General features: G+C 32.1%; 1 protein-coding gene across 1 annotated transcript in view; it reads left to right on the top strand.

Annotated features, from left to right (window-relative positions):
- The window catches only part of LOC146998471 (uncharacterized), a 51,088-nt gene that overhangs the window by 32,910 nt on the left and 2,621 nt on the right, over window positions 1–15,557 (top strand). The window lies entirely within an intron of this gene.

Raw genomic sequence — 15,557 nt, 5'->3', positions numbered from 1 at the left:
GGCCTTAGTAGCGCCGAAAGTCCAAAAATGGCTAATGCCCGCCGTAAAAAAAAAAAAAGATAACAAATATACTGTTATAAAATCTAATCTTCTTGGCTATCATGCAATGTGACTAGATCTAAATACTTGCGTCACACCTTTGCGAATTTTCGCCAGATGTGAACACAGCAGAAAAATGATGTAAAAGACCCTTTTATTAATCACAACTCTTTACCAGAGAGGCACGGACTTCTGTGCATACAACAGCACCGATTATTTACGGGGAGAAACTTAAAGGTAATTAACAATAAATTTAAAGATTAGAGTAGTGCTAGACTGCACAATTCAACTTTAAACCTAGCAGGTTGACTCAGAAACCTACACCGGGGATAAACGAATTAGACGGCCAGAACTGGCAGCTCCTACAATAATTAACAGCCAAAGAACAAAATAGCAAACATGCGCTTCACTAGCGAAATCACGCTGTATCTAACCTTTTCGTTTCAACAGTTTAAATATTCTCGTTCACCTACTTAATTTGCATTTTCGCCATGAAATGCAAGGGAAAATAAGTGAATTCAGAAAAGGGTTCAAAAATTAAAATAACTATTAGTACAAATAAATATAATCCTACCTTGTAACTAAACAAGAAATAATATAACATGCTGAAATTTCCTCAGAGATATTCGTACAATATCGCAATATCTCACAGTAGTTATATTTTGAAATGCTAAAATAGAATTCAATTCAAAACAAACACGGAGAAAGCTAATCCGATCTCACCACGAATTCGCTACAATCAACAAGAACTAAGTAAACAACTAATAAAGAACTGAATTGAAATCTTTTTTTTTTTTTTTTTTTTTTTTTTTTTTCCGGCTTTTATAAGCTTTTTAATTCTGCACGAGAATATTCTGGTATTTTCTCGATTTTTCCGGATAGCAAAAGAGTACAATTGTGAGATATCTATTTAAATGCCACGTGCTCCTGTAGTTTAACTTTTCCAGCTTATTTTTCTCTTCAGATAAGTCTCGTGCTGCATTGCGCGGGAATATAAAACAATTTTATTTACAAATTCTACTAAAAATAGCTAAATAAATACAAAATCAGTAACAATATGTTTACAAAGGCTGCATTCCTGTTATCAAATCGTAGTAATACTTTTGAAGCTACGCTCCTTTTTTGAAAGGTAAGGTTAGATTAACTTCAATATGACAAAGCAAACAAGGGCTTTCTTTCTTAGGTAAGAGTGCCTCTCTAAGGATATGCTAGCTAAAGAGGCAGCCATGAGAGAGGGTGATATTTATGACGATATTAATAATTCCAGAAGAATTACCTTGAGAAAAATGAAAGCAAATACAGTACAAAGTCCGTAATCCGGACTCGTTGGGACTTCGGCGATTCTGGATTAAGGGTTTTTCCGGATTATAGATCATCAATTTAAATCTGGTAAGATGGCATGCAGAAATTATACATTTAAAAATATGAAACCGTAATTTATGAAATAAAGAGCAATTATGATCTAAAGGGTATCAAAATTTACAAAGATAAAAGCTTAATATTTATCTGTTTACTAAAGTAAACAGATAAATATTAAGCTTTTATATTTCTTTATATTTTTATATTTCTTAAGCTTTCTATCAATGTACGTTGTTTAAGTTGCTTCGTTTTTTGTGATAATACTTTCTCTTTAATTCTATAAACAGACATAATTTCTTGTTCAGTTACAAAGTTCCCCTGTTCAAGTCCTGTAATTGTTGTGTCGAGAATTCCGACTAACTTGTCAATACAAATTTTTTCGTTTTCAATAGCGTTCTCTGTTACTTTCTTCACTGTCGGAAGCGCGCATGGGTAGACGCTTTACTGGCTTTATGCGCATGCGTAAGTTTGTGGCTTTGAGGTCCGGATTATAGATCGTTCCGGATAATGGACGTCCGGATTAGAGACTTTGTATTGTATAACTAAGAAATGGGCTCGAGAATGGAATGGTTCAAATAAAAATAAAAGTTACTTAAATTTTGACCATAAAAAGAAAAATGGATCTATTTAATAATATAGATACTATTCAAGTTATCACGGATCATGGTATATTCCCGGCCTTTTTAAAACGTTTTAATCTCCAGAGCAATGATCAATGCTTGGCTTGTGGGAAGTACGGAAATGCAGCTTATTTTATGGAAGAATGTAAACTGACCGAGAGTGTGAGGACGAGATTTGGAAAAATAAATGAACAGAATGTAATTGAAAAAAGAAAATTTTTGAACAGCTACGCAACAGAAATTATGAGGATCATGAATGAAATATTTTAGCTTCTCTTTTGTTTACGAGTTTATATGTTGGGTGAGTGAGTTATGTGTCGTCTTACTATTTTTTGTTTTCTAACCGATTATGCTTATGATTTTCCTTATTTTGTATTGTGTGAGTGTATTTTTAAAGATACACAATCTGTGTTAATCTGCATTTTAATCTTTTGTTTTTATCTTTTAACTGTATTTTTGTTTGTCTGCGTCGGGTGTGCTGCGTTAACCATGAGGCCGATTATTATCGGCCAGGAGGGTTGCAGCATACTTGTAAACTTAACTACACCCATCATGCAGTTATTTTTGTCAACTGATTATGATTACACCCTAGATGTCTTAAAATTACTATTTGTACCTAAACATGGTTTATTATTTCACAATTCCTTTCGTAACACTGAAATATATATGTCATGAAAAGTATACATTTTGCGCCAGTTCGCCAGTGCACGGCTGAACAGTTGAATTGCACGGCATGTAACCGACTTTTTTGTTTACTATAGCTTGCGCAATTGACAGATATCATGTAGGTCAAGGGGTTAAAATACTCGATATTTCAAATAATCCATATCCTATTATATAAAATGTAACTATAACTGCATCTTTTAAAAAATATTGAATAGCTGTAGATTTTCGTCTTTATATTGTAAAGTAGAACAATGCGTATCACACATAAAATACTAAAATTATAGAGATCGTTAACGCACTAATTACTAAATTTAGATCTACATGAAGCGGCTGATCGACATGGTAAATGTGCTTATCAGTTACAATTATGCCTTAATTACATATTCATAATTTTTATAGAAACTGAAATAATTATACGCGAACGTAAGGTGGTTAAGTTAGATGTAAATTTCTGCAACAATATCATTTAGAGATAAAAAAATTATCTCTAAGAGCAAGGTCAAGAAAGTGCAAATTTAAATGATGAAATCTGGCTCAGAGATTTCATATCTCTCACAGATCTTACACCAAAACTGGTTTTTAATTTGGAATTTGCCCACAATGGTCAGCAACATACAAAACAAAAATTAATTTTGCTAATTGAATATCTTCAATAAAACAATGAGTCATTTTCCAAATATGTCCGATCACCTACAAAAACATCAGAATGTAAATGTTACATTGAAAAATACACTGCAAAAATTAAAATGGTGATTGAAGACTTTCAGATCAAATTTCATGATTTTGAAAAAGTTATTTTGCACTATATGTCTTTTCCTTTTAAAAAAGATTTAAATGTAAAACATACTGCCGCAAAAATTCTGACATGTTTATACTGAAAAAAATGAAATTATAGCTCTGCTAACTGAGACTTGAAGAGTACTTATGGAAATACTTTAATCCTTTCGATCCCATAGGGACAAATAGATCCCAACGCATATAAAAACTGGGTCCCAAAGGGTTAATCGAGAAAAGTATCCAAATATCACTAATTGCAGGAATATATCTATCTACACTAATTTTGGATCTACATACTTATAAACTTTCATAGTTAAAAGTTCATCAATCCCTACTTACTGATTTCTATGCTGAAGATCTGTGTCTGCATGCATATCAGATTATAAACAGTATTATTATTAGCTGGAAACAAGCAGACGCATCCATAATGATAAAACAACAATATGTATTTTTATGTCTACTCTTATTAAATAATTAATTATAATTGATTAATAAATATTATTAATAAAATATGTTGCTTTAATACTCCCTCCCTCCTTGTAAGTTACTAATATACAAGACCCAAATTACAATGTCAAAATATCAGTAGGCAGATAGAGCCAAATTTTATTAAAAAATATCCATCATTTATATACAGAAGTTTAGAAACCCTGACACAGAATACTGAGGATGCATTTTAACATCCATTCCTTTTACTTCTTTGGCGAAAAAAAATCTTCAAGCAGAATTCGTGTTCTAAGATATAATAGTGGGCTTCAGTACTGGAACTCAGACAACTGGTGATATTACTTGCATTGATTAAAAATGAAAAACATCTCATGCATAAAGTATTTTTGTCAAATATCTGAAAACTTGTAAATTACTTACTTAAAAATGATTTACCCATATTACATGTAACAAAATTAGGAGTTAAAGAATGTTATATATTAGTAAATCACAAAAGAATATCATTAAATGGCCTTAAACGGAAATAAAAACAATCCGTATTTATCTTAACTTATTTTTTAACTAACCAAAAAAGAGAGCAATAAATTCGATTTTCTGACCACGTAAAATTCATAATAATTAAAAATTTTAATTACCTCCGTCAACTTTTGTGTTACAGAAATCAAACATATCGCATTCTATTTATTATAATGAGCATAAAATTTCAGTAAATATATACCCAGTATGAAAACGCAAAAATTTCTTACTTTTTACAGAATTGATTTCTTAAATTTTAATTCCAAAATATGACGCAACAAGAAGGTTTCAAATGACACAAATATGCGTCATTTCAAACCTTTAATCATTGGAATTATATGTCTATGACCAATAGTTGCGAAAATAAAGGCTGAATAAAGCCTTTCATGTGCTTTGTGCTTGTACACGAGATTTTGTCCTTTTTCATAGTGAATATCCTTTGAATTGTCTTTCTCGAACAATTAAAATTTCTCCTAGTATAAAGTTGCAACATTAAAAGTATGTTTCTTCTACAGAAACTGTGTCTTAATCAATGCTTAATTGATTTTAAGCAATTGAGTTTGTTCAGCTCTGTATGATGGACATATTTTTGCATAAAGGATTTTCGGCCTAACCAGTAACGATGCGGCAAAACAAATTTGATTTCAGTATACGCTCCTGTTTTTATCATTGTTTCACAAATTATTAACTGTCTTACCTTCACTGGCAAAATAGCCATAAGCTGGATAGACCATTCAATTTCTGAAAAAGCCATGGATTCAGCTTAGCATTTAAAAAGGACTAAATATAAGCTAATACTATTTGCCTCGACATCAAATTTTGGTATCAGGCTTTTCATTTCAAACATGTTCCACTGAAACAGAATATCTGAAATATTGGGAGTGGATTTCCTGATGCTATTCACAGTTATAATTCTAAACATCTCTAGTTCAAACTTTCCTTTTTCTCTCTCTGTTTGATTTCATCCCTCTTTTCCTCCTGATAACGGTCAAGAATGGCCATTTTTTTTTTCTTCCTCATAAATTTAACTTTTTTTTTTTAGAATTATATCACTTAATTGTGCTTTTCTCATTCCTGGATCGGCTCAAGACCAAAATCCTCAGCTAACTGCACTAGTTTCTCATGCTTAGCTCTCAATAAATGTCATTTTTGTATTTCAACCAAGTTCTAAATTTCTTCTTAGCCACTTACACATATTAACACTTCCTAACTATTCAAAATTAATACTACAATTTTCTATATCAATATTCAAATTTGCATTTAACATCAGTTTACACAATAAAATATAATGCATTAACAATATAGAAGAGAAATTTAACTCCTTTCCAATTATTGACATTTAACCCGGGAGAAGTCGCACGGGGCACAATGTCGCCCCATGCGTCAAAAATCAACAATCGTAACCGGAAATATTTCATTTTAATGAATCATCTTTCTAGTATCCTCCTGTTTGACACTCGACTTGGAATGTGTATTGTTATTCTTGCTTGTTTTTCTTTTCTGCGAGAGAAGCAATTGGAAATATTTCATTTTAATGAATCATCTTTCTAGTATCCTCCTGTTTGACACTCGACTTGGAATGTGTATTGTTATTCTTGCTTGTTTTTCTTTTCTGCGAGAGAAGCAATTGTTTCTTGGAATCCATGAAGAAATGGGGTGACTCAGTCACCCCGTGCAACCGTTAATGCTTAGAAATTTTTCATTAGTAGCAGTTAAGCTTCGTGCTCTCGAGTGTTGCCATTGTTGTTCTGTTGGATTATTTGATAGATAATGGTTTCCAAAAGTAAATTTACCGAATATGAAAAAGAGATGAAACGTTTGAGAACTCTATTAGATGAAGTTGAGTCTTCTGAAGGAGAAATTGATCAAGATAGTGAAAATGAATCTTTTGAAGAAATATACAGTTCTCAGTGAAAATGAATCTGCAATTATTGTTTATAATGAAATAGTTTCTATAAAATATATAACACATTTTCCTAGTCACACCACAGGATCTCCAACGTCAGTGTTGGGTGCGCGCCTTCTGCCAAGTTAATGTAATTCACCGTTAATATGAAATATCATTCTAATAATTCATAGAGAATTGCAGTAATCTTAAACGCAAATTGCATGCAGGCCTTATGCACAACCTAAAGCAGTTTGCAGGCTGCAAGCATAACATAAAAGCAGAAGGATAGACTTTTTTTAACAAAATTTCAAACATCTAACTAGATTTTAACTTAATTTAAAATTTCATGCACTAAAATAATAATAATGATGCAAAGGAAAAATTCAAATTTATTTTGAAGTTTTCTTTGCATCATTACTATTATTTGAGCAGAATTTGACAGTGAAAGTGAATTTGAGCAGAATGATGAAGACGACGGAAATCCTGATTTAGTAAAAAGTATTTTTATAAGCAAAAATAAGAGTTTGGCAGAAAGGAAAACCAAATCAAAAAGTGAAAAAGTGTTCTCAAATTATAATAACTCATTTACCACGATTAAAAGGAACTGCACGCAATATAACGGAGCCTCTCAAAAGTTAGGAATTGTTTTTCAATGCTAAAATAATACGATTCATTGTAGAATGTATAAATATTTATATTGAAAAAATATCGGTAAATTACACCAGAGATCAGGATGCCAAAACGACAAATGATATGAAAATTAGAGCACTTTTTGGGCTTTTACGTCTGTACGGCTTGCATAAATCGTCACATAAAAATATGCAAGATTTGTGAGCTACTGGTGGATCAGGCATTGAAATTTTACGGAACACAATGATTTAATTTTCTTCTCAGGTGTCTATGGTTAGACAATGTGACAAATCGTGAAGCTCGGAAAAAAATTGGACAAACTGGCGGCTGTGAGAGAATTTTTTACCGTTTTGAATGAAAATTGCCAAAAGATATACCTCATTGGTAAATATTTACTATCAAAGAAAAATTAGAGAAATTTCAAGGGCGGTGTTCCTTTCGTCAATATATACCCAGCAAACCATCGAAGTATGGAATCAAAATATTTGCCTTAGTAGATTTAAGAACTTTCTGCAGTTATAACGTGGAGATATACACAGGACAACAGTCGGAAGGTCCCTTTAGATTTAAAAATTCACCATTTGAAATTGCAAAATGCCTGTGCACCCCTTTGTTTGGGCAGAAATGTAACAATGGATTATTGGTATACGAGTTATCCTCTAGCAAAAGAACTTTTATCAAAGAAGTTAACTATTGTAGGAACCCTGAACAGAAACAAGGCTGAAATTCCCACCAAGTTCGTCCAAACAAAAACTAGGAACGGTTATTCTTCTATATTTGGGTTCTAAAAAGAACGCGACAATAGTATTGTATGTGCTAAAAAATCAAAATGTGTAGTTTTGTTATCTACAATGCACTGCGATGATGCCATTGATGAAAGTGATGATATGAAGAAACCAGAAATAATTTACTTTCATAATGCAACAATAGGTGGTGTAGATAAAGTTGATGAAATGTTATCATTATATTCAACAGCTCGAAAAACCAACAGATGGCCGATGGTCGTCTTTTACGTCGTGTTGAACGTCACTGGAATAAATACCAGAGTTGCTTTATTCTCAACAAAGACCCCTCCCTTACAATATCAAAATAGTAGAAAATTCCTAAAAAATTTGGCTATATCTCTTATACAGCGCCTCACATAGAGATAACAAAAATTATGTCAATGCTTCCTAAAGTGCTTCATGAAAGCATGGATAATGCGACTTCTTGTGTATCAGAAGAACGCTCATCAAAGAAACCAAAACTCGACAAAGGCCGACGTGCTATGTATCTAAGATCCAAAGACAATAAAACTACAATTTCTTGCAAAATATATGATAATTTTTATGTAAAATTCATTCTTCCTATGTTTGCCAGAAGTGTATGTTAGCTTCAGACTCCTGATTAGTTATATACTTATTTTGAATGGAATTTTTTCTTAAATATTGAAATAAGTTCTTTTAAGTAAAGAAGTATAGTTTCGAAATGAAATACTGCAATTATTGTTTATAATCAAATGGTTTCTATAAAATATATAACACATTTTCCTAGTCACACCACAGAATCTCCAACGTCAGTGTTGGGTGTGCGCCTTCTGCCAAGTTAATGTAATTCACCGTTAATATGAAATATCATTTGAATAATTCATAGAGAATTGCAGTAATCTTAAACGCAAATTGCATGCAGGCCTTACGCACAACCTAAAGCAGTTTGCAGGCCGCAAACATAACATAAAAGCAGAAGGACAGACTTTTTTAACAAAATTTCAAACAACTAACTAGATTTTAACTTAATTTCAAATTTCATGCACTACAATAATAATAATGATGCAAAGGAAATTTCATATTTATTATGCTTATTTTCTATCTGTAACAAACTTCCATTGAATGCATTTTGTAATTCAAATGAACTAGCAGATAAATATTAAATTTTTGGACTGGTATTTATTTCAAATAATTCAAATATATTGAATTAACTACACAATAACTTACTTTTAATATAAAAAATCACAAAAGCTTCCTCAGCGGATGAAACTTGAGAACAAATAATGATAATCTATTCTCTTTCCTTAATGTATTAAATTTTTATCACCACATCCAGAAAAAAATACAAAGGATTGTATATAAATAGTTATGCATTTCGTCTATTTTTTAATACAGCTTGACATTTAATGGCATTTTGCATTTGATAACTTTGTAACCTTGGAGAAAAATTACTGGAAACTATCTTTAGCATGAATTGTAGGTGCTCATTGGTCAATCATGCCCTTTTGTTAGACTTGTTAATTTTCAACAGAGGGGGAAAAAAAAATAAATAAATAAATAAAAAATTTCTTTTCACATAGAAATGCATTTCCAAAAAAAAGGATTATTATTATTGCAAAAATTCACAACTGAGGATATTTATCTTTTGACAAGTTCGAGTAAAATTTAATCAAATTTGGATCTTCCGATCTTTGAATAAGATTTATATCACATTGTAAATTAGTTGCAGTTGTAGGTTGTCTGATACACTATTTTCATTCACTTTTAATGGTAATAATAGCAATTTAAAATTTGACTAATTCCTTAAATCTGCCTTCAATCAAGAATATGCAAGAAAAATAAGATTATTACAATCTTCTTGTAATAATCATATTTTTCTTGCATATTCTTGAGATTTTTTATTTGCAATAATAGGGGAAAATTTAAGACATAGAAGATGTGTGAATTTCTTTGATTTCAGTTGCGTTTCTCATATTTACGATTTAATTTTAAAAGCTGTAACTGAAGCATACTTATCAGTGATAAGTTTATCCTTTCCGTGTAGCGCTTTATAGAGAATTTTTAAATGGCCGGCTATTAAAATATAAAGCTCTTTATTGAGAATATAAAATACTATCATTTAAAAATCCAACCATTTTATATGCTTAATTTATAACCATCTATCATAGTTTTTATTTCAGAAAAAATATTCTATGCAAGTTTTTCATTTCATAGAAATTATTGGAAATAATTACTTCAAATTCATCAGTAGCATCTCGCATGAAAATGGCAAGCTGTGCTATATCTGTAATGTCAGTACTCTCATTAACTCCTATTGAGAAAGCTGCCTGTAAAACCTATATATACACTTGACTACCAATAAGTATTTGGACACCTGTGATAGAAAAGAAAAACTAACTTTATTCAAAATCAATAGTTGGTAGAGCATCCACGAGAGATAATTACAGCGTGGACCCTCCGGGACATACTTTCCACAAGTCTTTGTATGACAGCTAATGGTATTTTCTTCCACTCGGCTTGGAGAAGACATAGAAGTTCCTTCACCGATTTTGCATGGATAGTGCACCCCTGAATTCGGCGATGCAACTAGTCCCAGAGGTTCTCGATAGGGTTCAGGTCTGGACTCTGGGCAGGCCAGTCCATTCGATGAGCCATACCAAGCCTTGGTTAATGTCGAAACATGACACCTGGCATTCTCGTCTTGAAAGTAACAGGGGTCTGACCCGTAAAACTGCCACAACGTAGGAAGCACATTGTCATCCAAAATAGTGCAGTAGGCATCGGAGTTGAGCTTACCATAAATGGGGACAAAGGGTGACAGCCCATACCTGGAGAAACACCCCCAGACCATAATTCCACCTCTGCCGAACTTGACTGTTGGCACAATGCATTCTGGCAGGAGACGTTCTCCAGGTAGACACCAGACCCAGACCCTGCCATCCGAACGATAAGCGTGAACCTTGATTCGTCACTCCAAAGAACCCATTTTCACTGACCTGCGGTCCAATTTCAATGTGCTTTGCACCACATTAACTGAGCAGCGCGGTTGGACTTTGTGATCAAAGGCTTATGGGCAGCAGCACGACCATGAATACCAAGCAGATATGCTTCCTTACGGATGATATTCATTGAAACAATACTCCCGGATGCCTGTTGAAACTCCTCCTGGATGAGGGCCTTCAGTTGGGTGCGGTTCTTCCAAATTTCTCTGGACAGCACTGGACGGTCTCTATCTCCCAGTTTCGTTGGTCTGCTGACTCGAGGCACATTCTGACAATCAAAGCTCACCTTTCACATAGGCCACTGTCGATTTTAGGTACTTCAGATCGCTAGATATGTCCCTAAAGGATCGGCCACATTTGTGATACCCGATAATTATACCTTTCTCGAAATCAGAGAGCTACGAACTGTGAGGCATCTTGCATGTGACTAAAGCCGATGCTGTTTCCTACATGATATACACCGGCGGAGTCCGTGACGTACCTTAGGACCGCAGATATCGTCATTTGCATAGGTGTCCAAATACTTATTGGTAGTCAGTGTATATATATATATATTTTCATTTAACTGAAGTTGTAAATCACAAGTGATTTTGTTAATATGTTCCGTTACTTTATTGGCTGACAAACTATTTTTAAATAATTGCTGTTTGTCAGAATACAGAAGTTCTGCTGATTTAATCAAACAGTCTTTAACAAATTCACTATCACTAAATGGTTTTGATATTTTTTAAATGATGTCCAAGACAGCCAAAACTACTGTGAACTGGATTTATTTTCTTCTTTAAAATCATTTTCGTTGTTGTGAGCCAGCTTTTAAAAAGGTAACTCTTCCCCCCCCCCTTTTTTTTTTCTTTTTTAAACAATTTTATTGCACACAACCACCACAAAAGTACATAATTTAAAATTTATCTTGAAATCTATGTCCTTCATCCATCACTTTTCTTTTGCCTTTTGTTATGACATAGTTTGTAGTATAATCTTAATTAAAATTCAAAATTATATTTTTTTTTTTTACTCTTTTTTCATATGAAAAGAACACAGAAATGTTTTGCAAAATTTAAAATGATTTGGATTGATGTGACATAGATCTAAATGACAAGTGCAAATAACATGTTACGAGCCATAGGTTAATTTGTCTCCATCTGTTTAGAAATATTAGTTCTATAGCTCTATACATCCAGCTTATTAACTAGCTACTCAAGGAAAGTAAAAGCACTTATTGATTCGGGGAGTTGGATATAAAAGTTCTAACAATTATTACAGAGTTCGTATACATTTCTGCACACAGAAATTAAGTACTTTTAAGGACTTTTAAGGACCATTAATAAAAAAAATTAAGGACCTGTGAGCAAATGGGAACTGAATAAATTCAATTAAAAATATTATAGCTATGCCTTAACTTCACTTTTTAATAGCCTCCTAAAAATAAAAGAGATTCGTAAGTAGGATGCATTATTTTTAAACATAGCTTAATTAACATAATTATTAATGCGTTTGAGAATAAAATAAATATTATCAAATTTATCAAGTATCATTAAATATTTTACACTTATAAATAACTAGACATATTTTGACATTTTAGTTACGTTTTACTAACAGCTTTTTTATTTTTAATGTCTCATTTTGTCACATACTTGCTCAATCTAGGGGTTTAGTTAATAGTAAGTTGGTTTTATGTCACGCAGCATATGTTAAAATGAGCATTAAAATCATAATCAGCATGGTTCATAACAAAAGACTGGCTGTTGTCACCGCTCCTGCTGGCCTAGAGAGAGACCTGCTAATCAGAACAAACCTGAAAGGCCTGATGTAGGCACAGTTAGTAAGTTTTAAAAGTTAGCTGAGCTCTGACGCAGTTAGTGCCGTAGCTTCATGTAGAGTTCCAGGGATTGTAACTCAGTTAATATACTTTAAGGTTCTATTAAGCCACTAAAGCACTAGAGGTGATAAGCTGTTTTTTATTATTTTAAGTTTCACTAGATGTGAAGAATAAGTTTTACATGAATTTTTACATTTTTGTGTTTTACCTTGTGATCACTGTAAAGGTTAAAGAAAGGCAATAACTAACTTTAATAAGCAAACATAATTTTTAAGGCTAACTTAGTTATAAGTAATTAAATTAGGTACTAGATAACCTTAGTCATATGGATTTACATGGACACTATCAAATTAAATTTATTTTTTAATAATATTTGTTAAAAAAAACCCTATTAATATCATAATCTAATAAAATTTCACAGTTTAAAATACATGCAATTTACGACATTGAATTTTAAACAATGTTAGGATAATTACACATTAAACATTTATATTTTATAGCAACAAAACAAAATAATTATGCGTCTTTTTAATTTGAAGCCCTGCTCAGACATTTTGGCTAATTTATATCGATTTCCTTCTCCTTAAGCATCTTTTCTAAATTTGTCTCAATTTTTCAAGAAATTTGTCTCAATACGCAAAACAATGTTCTCATTAGTTTCTGCCTGTTTTATCTCCTAACTGTCAACCTCTCCACAATGTACTACCTATGAGGGTTTACCTCATGTGGTAGAAGTTAAATAGTTCACTCTCCCCGACAGACGTGAAACAAATTATGGCTACGTCTAAAAGTAACTATAAATCAGAGGTTTAAATAAGCTTCTTATTTAAAAAGAACTTAGAACATAAAGGCATGTTCTTATGCTAACAAAATCAATTACAGCTCGTGGTGATGTAATTAAACAAGAAGAGTCAAATTCACACTAAAAATATGGACTAGTGGTCAAAGACAAGTGTTCAATTTAATTTCAATTTAATCTGGTTCAATAACTCATATATCGTCATAATAAACTCAAATGTCAGCAGCGGCAATGGAAATTATCAGAGCTGATAGGAACTAATACAGGGAGCAAGCAGAGGTCAGAAAGAAACACACTCTTGTCTTACACTCAAAAACCTCAGTTTAAAAACTGTCTTAGTGATTAGCATTCTGGTGAGGAAATAAGAATGGGAAATTATAGTAAAGGCTGAAATTGTTAACAACTGGGTAATTTACATAATAATAACTACATATCTCTGAAGAATAACTTTCTTTCTCTTTATATATTTAGTTCATTTCTTCAACACGTTTCCCTTTCATTATATGAAATACATATGGTAAGGTCCGGTCAGAGCTGGTGAGGCATCATTTTTAGAATTTAGTAACACACCGAGCAACAAAATCTAGAAATGGCAAAACTTTTAGAATTTAGATCAGGCATTGGAAGCAGAATTTAGAAACGCACCAAGCAGCAGAATTTAGGATCCACAGAGACTGCATTAGGTGTCAAAATGCCTAGCGCCAGCCCTGTGTATGATGCATTAAGATATATTAGATGAATCTTTTGAATTGCCAGTTTCCAATTTCTTTATTAATAACAAAATTTCTTTCTAAAATGCCTGTCCATATGATAAGATTAGAAGCATTTTTGATATTTTCCATGCTTGAGTCTTGTGAAAAGTAGAGAAAAAGAAAACTGATGCACATTCTGAGAAATGGGGGAAAACTCTTACCATGAAAAAATTAAAAAGACGTTTATAATTAATTACACAGCTATTTTGCTAAAAACTGTTTCGTAAATTGTGCTTTATAACACAATTCAGATTCAAAACATTACATAATATGTGGCCAAAATGGAACTTTATAATATGACAGTGAAAAATAAAAATGCTTTATTTTAATGTTATTTCTTAAATATAATTCCAATACATTGCCATTCTTTTAATAAAATTTATCAGTGTTACAATGTTCTAAAAAAGTCGCCAAAAATTTCCCAGAGTTCGGAATTAAAAATTTTCCACAGAAACCGATCTTAAAATCGCCAAAATATCGATAAGTCACCAAATTTAGAAAAATTTAATAAAAGAATTCACATCCACAAAAGCGGAAAGTTGTTTGAGAGCTTTTCATTACAAAAAATGAAATAATTTCAAAATTCTTATGTTTCACTTCTTGCTCAGAAACTCGAGTATCCCACCAGTTATATTACAAATAGGAACAAATTATAATCCATGAACCCATTCAAAAAATAAACATATTTGTCAGTGAATCGCCAAAAATATTGCTGCAAAATGCTAATTCACACTTAGAATGGCAGTCGTAAAAACAGACAGAAATTTCACATTATTAAAATTAAGGACCTTCTGCCAATTTTGGCCGAAATTAAGGACTTTTAAGGACCAAAAATCAATTCCAAAAAACTCAAGGACTTTTAAGGACTCTTAAGGACCATACGAACCCTGTATTATGTTTAACCTTAGCCTAGTCGTGTGTCGCAGCATGCAAGCATACAAAGACTAAATTTTTCATTTCGCTGACATTGTAAATTGTTATTTAAAATCAAGTTTTCTTAAATTAAGAACTAAATTGCTTTTTTACAAAAAAAGATCTGTATTGACTTATGCATCACAGACTTGCGCATTGACTTCAAGTGATGAGGAAGCTCTGGGAATTTTTGAGCGAAAGATCTTACGTTGCATTCTTGGTGGGGGTCCAAATGAATGGATCATAGAGAGAAGATCTAATTAAGAACACTATAAAATTTACAAACAACCTGATATTGTAAAATTTGTCAAATTACAGAGACTTAAATAAGCTGGCCATTTGGCTAGAACAAATGAAGATCGTTGCTCTAAGAAAATCTTTCTGGCAAAGTTCATGGGTAATAAACCTCGGGGGTAGACCCCCCAAGATGGATTGATTGTATCAAAAAGATCTTAATATTTTAAAGATTAAAAACTGGAATGATAAAATAGCACTTTGAAAAATACACAGTAAAATTCAAAAAATATTTAAACATTCTCAAAAAAAGTAATTGCTGATTTTTTTAAGAAATAAACACTTATAATA

The sequence above is a fragment of the Stegodyphus dumicola genome, chromosome 2 (assembly GCF_044657685.1).
Source record: "Stegodyphus dumicola isolate Sdum_Otavi_A_Nest chromosome 2, ASM4465768v1".
In the NCBI taxonomy this organism is placed as follows: domain Eukaryota; kingdom Metazoa; phylum Arthropoda; class Arachnida; order Araneae; family Eresidae; genus Stegodyphus; species Stegodyphus dumicola.
This window is presented reverse-complemented; position numbering and strand designations above follow the sequence as displayed.